At 28.4% G+C, this 4,903-nt stretch overlaps 1 long non-coding RNA gene across 1 annotated transcript; it reads left to right on the top strand.

Moving 5' to 3' along the window:
* The first annotated feature begins 1,664 nt into the window (after nt 1–1,664).
* Nucleotides 1,665–4,720, top strand: LOC113004630. The gene is made up of 3 exons (XR_003269141.2): nt 1,665–4,096; nt 4,271–4,434; nt 4,517–4,720. It is a non-coding gene; the product is annotated as an uncharacterized LOC113004630 (long non-coding RNA).
* Nucleotides 4,721–4,903: the final 183 nt, after the last annotated feature.

Genomic DNA, 4,903 nt, shown 5'->3' with positions numbered 1-4,903 from the left:
CTTAATTCAAAATATTGTATATAATTTTATTTTGATAAATTCTAGCATTAATTAAAGTACCAATTTTTCTTGAAATTCAATTGGTATATATTTTCGAATATTAATTTTGAATATTCTTCTTGAAATTTCTTTTTTCTATCTGCGACTCAGTCTTACTGTTAAATTACCTTCCATCCAATAATCTACTATCAATTTTTTCATGACTTCAATATAACCTAAATGCATTACATCCAATACAAATATTTTGATCATATCATTTTCTGGAATTATATTAAGTAATGGTGTGACAGCATAATGATGTTCTGGATCACTCTGTACTCTCATTATTTCTTTCTGATGCATTCAGCTCAGTGTAAACAGTTCTGTTACTTATTCTTGTCCCATACACAGTACATCTTTCACATGCATTATAACCTCCATGTCCTTTAATTCCTTTTAAAAAAAAGCGAGCGAGACTATCACAAATAAAACATTTAATATAAGGTTTCATTAAACGATTTGAAATAAGCAAACCATCGTGTTGTAATGTATTGATGACATCAACAAATTTATATAAATATTGGTTAATATTATTGGCCTTATTATTCCCACAATATATGCCGACAACAAACGGTTTGTATATAACAGGCTCATAATGAATTTTACATAGAATAGGCCAAAGTTGATTTCGACTTGATTTGTATAACGGTACGCCATCAACATTTATTTGTAAAGATATTTCTCGATCATGCAAAGCCGTATTAACACAGCTTTGTAATCCCTCACGTAAATCAAAATATACGTACTGCAATGATATTGTTTTTCTTATGCATCTATGAAAGTTTCGATATTAAAAGTGTATTTCGTTTTAATAAAAGATTTTACAGATGCTGGCAATTGTGGTAGGAGGTTAATTCTTAAGATATCCATTAATTTTTGTAATACTGCTTGAGAGATATTATTGTGTAAGGCCCATTTTTTTATTTTTAACACTTCATTTTCTTCTTCTTCTCTTTTTTGGTCTTCTTTTTAATTTAAAAATTTATGAATAAAATATTTATTATATCAGAGAATTTTTAAATATATCTTTATATATACCTTTGTCAAAGTCAATATCTTCTAACGCACTTTCTAATGCAGAATTGTCGTTTGTTGATACATCTATAATATTATTTCCCTCAAAGGATTGTACAGAAGAATTTTCACAACCATCAAGGTCTAAGTTTCTTTCTTCTTCTTGACATGATATAAGTTTTTTTTTCTTCTTCTTACATTAAACTTCATTATTGTTATCTAATGCTAAATCAATATTGTAATTAATTTTATATATATTATTTCTATTTATACTGATAGATAGATAGATAGATAGTCGAGTAATTAAATTAGTTTTTTGTCATTAAAAAAATTACGAATACAATATTTATGAGAGGCCAAAACATTATAATAAGTAATTAAATTAGAAAAATTGTAAATGATCAAAAATTCGTTTTATTTTTTAATAAAAAAATTAAAAAAAAAATTTTTTTAAAGACATTAGTAAACTATAGAAGTAAAAAAACTTTCTACAAGTCTAGCTATAAGTTTTAAAATAAAATTACATTTATTAATATTGTAAAATATATTTATACATATATTATTTACTTACTATTTACATGTGTCTGTTGAATTTCCTGCTGTACTTCTTTTTTCAAATGTCTATATTGTTTTTTCCTTTCTCGAGTTTTTCTCTTATCTGATTTACTAAACATTGTACGAAAAAAATGGAAGGCAATTACGACGTAATATAAATCCGATTGATTAATGGATTGAAAATTATTATAATTATTTTCAGGTTAGTTTCTTATTTATTGACAATTGCCAAAATTAGGTTTTATATTTAAATTCCTACAGGTATTTCTTACATTTTCCCGTTTTTATACGCGATTGCAACGCTGAGTATGAATCTAGGAATTATCTATTAGAATCCGAGCAGAATAACTAGACATTTACTATCGTGTGCAAAAGTATGATTTTTTAATGAGAAACTGATCAGAAATTTTTACACTTTTCTTACAATTCGTCAAAATCAGTTTCTACATTAGAAGAATAAGTCAGAATCCTTTTAGTTTTTCTTTCTTATGGAAATCTCATTGGAATCCAACAATAAATGTGGCAAAGACAGGGAGATTTCCACACGGGCGGTTCTCTCTATTCTTATATGTTCTGTGATTCTCTCTTTCACTCACATGCAATTGGACGTATTATGCCCGTTTCCTCCAATGTGGTTCAACTTAGGCCCGGTTTCACAATTCACGGTTAGCTCGAGTTAACCGAAGTTTAACTCGCTGAACTCAGTTTAGCGCATTTGTGGCGTTCCACAACCACCTTAAACCTTCGTTAAGGTTCACTTGCCTCGGTTAAAGATGAACCCCCGATTTTGGGCGTTTAACCAATTTAACCGAGGTTTACAACCCTGGCACCAATGAAATTGCTGTGAAAGTTTCGCACATCTTGTAATCATATTTACTTTTGAGTAAATATGATGTATCATATATCATTTTTTGCTTTCAATAATTTCAACTAATGTAATTTTTTCATCTCTTGAAAAATTCGGTAGCCGCTTTTTATTCATATTATCCTTCACGGACAATTCTTTTTTACAGGACATCACAATTATTTTATTATATAACTTTTATTGAACAAAAGTAAAAGTTCTTCAGCCGTTTACGAGCTCTTACAACAATTCTTCTTCTTATCCTTTTGAGTGATACTCAGTAACTATAAATGAACAGGAAACGATGAACAGGAAATGAACGATTTGACTATGATGCAAAAATAAATGCAATAATAAAATACAGAAAGACAGTGATCATTCCGGCAGACCGATTGAGATGTAATCGACAGAAAAATATATCAGTAACGGGCGAAAACGTCCGAACGTGTATGCGGTCACAAACAAGCTCTCAACTATAATATATACCTTAGAACTTTATGGTTTTATGTTACGGCTATTGTAAAATGGGCTACATCGGCATGCTTTTCCCTCTTTTTTTTCAAAATTTTAACTAACCAATCACAATTTACGTTTAAGGAGAAAGAAGCATATATTCTGAGTTTCAGTAAATAGGGTATAGGGTTAATCGGGTTAATCTGAAAGTTGTGAAACCGGGCCTTAGAATTCATGTGAACTTCGTTCAATTTTGAACGCAGTTTAATCTTCGGTCAACTCGTTTTGCTTTCCTCCAACTTTACCTTCGTTCAACTGAACGTACACTTCGTGCGTGTTAATTCAAATTAAATTTGTATCAAGTAATGTGATTGGTGCACAGCTAATGAGTGTGACAAAAAGAGGGAAAGGTTGGGCAAGGTTGGGTAATTGGCATGGGTAACGAATCCCGGAAAAAATCTAAACGGCAATAAGTTTTGAGGTAATTAAGTAAAAACATTAAAAAATATTTAAATAATCTTTATTATTGTGAAATAAATCGGAATTTAAGAATATGTATAACAAATAAAAAATAAAAATTTGAATAACTACTTAGATGTAATCGAATAAACTTAAAGCTAACCTTAAAAGTCAGGCGGTATGTTTCATCAAATAATTCTTAAAAAATTCTTTTTTTAGAATTCAGTTTTGTTTATGAAAATATGGAGCAAAATAAAAACGGAAGAACCAAGAATTTTACAGAATCGGAGAAATGCTTCTCATTGAATTAGTGCGTGAAAGATGTAAAATATTAGAAAATAAAACAACAAATACAATTTCTGTGAAAGAAAAAGTTTGTTGGGAAGACTTGAGACTTAATTTCATGTCCCGTTCCAATGGAGTTTCACGATGTGTACAGTTTCTAAAAACATGTTGGGACAATATGAAAAAGAGAACTAAAAAACAATATGCTGAGAAGAAACAAGCAATTTATAAAACTGATTGATATCTATTGGCATTTACAATCAAAGAAAAGCAATAAAAGATTGATGAATAAACTATTAGATTCTATTATTTTATTATATTTTTTAAGCAGAGGACAATATAAAGCTATAAGTGATCCAGTAGCTGAGCAAGTACGGAAAATAATAAGACCGTCAGTAGAAGGCTTATCGAATGTTTTTGATAATGACTGTATCGAAGGATCTCAAAGTATGAATTATATGATATACTATATCTTATTTTATTTCTGTAATATTTAATTAATGTCAACAGATTTTTCATAAATTACTAATCTTGAAATGTAGTAATATTTTAACGTTATATAATTAATTTATTCCTCTTATATGCATTTCCTATTGTAATGTTATTTTATTTACTTTACAGTTTTGATAAAAATGTGGAATTCGTAGAAGAATAGCTGGACTACTCAAATGAAAATATTATAGAAGGAGAAAGCGATATAGAAGAAGGTTGAAGATGATAAGGAAGAAGACATAGGTGATACGAAAGATGATGATGAATTTAACATGGATGAACTAGTATTAAACGTATGTTTATAATTACATTTACTTATAATAATGAATAAAAAATCAGATAAGAGTTGTAATCATTTATATTTGTACCTTGTAGTTTCTTCAAAAAGTTAAATTGAACTGGAAAAATTAGCTGGAATCCACAAAAATTAAAAACATAAATTAGTGTACCACTTAGAACATCTGCGGTGACTAAAAGAAAATCTACAGCGAATCATTCAGCAAGAAGAAAAAAAATCAAAAATAAATGATTCCAGCCCGTTAATATTTAAAGAAGCTAAAAAAACAAGCAATCAGTTAAAACAAAAAAATACTAACAATAGCAAAAACAAATTTGAAAAATTGGTGGATAATAAAATTGACTTAATTAATTTAACAATGGATAATAGAAAAAAAAACACGAATTAGAAATTAAACTTTTACAAGTGCAATTGCAAAAAGAACATTTAAAAGTAGAAATAATGCAAAAAAAATTAGACTTGAA

The sequence above is a fragment of the Solenopsis invicta genome, chromosome 10 (genome assembly GCF_016802725.1).
Source record: "Solenopsis invicta isolate M01_SB chromosome 10, UNIL_Sinv_3.0, whole genome shotgun sequence".
Taxonomy (NCBI): Eukaryota; Metazoa; Arthropoda; class Insecta; order Hymenoptera; family Formicidae; genus Solenopsis; species Solenopsis invicta.
The sequence above is the reverse complement of the archived record's forward strand: the minus strand, read 5'-3'. Positions and strand labels throughout refer to the sequence as shown.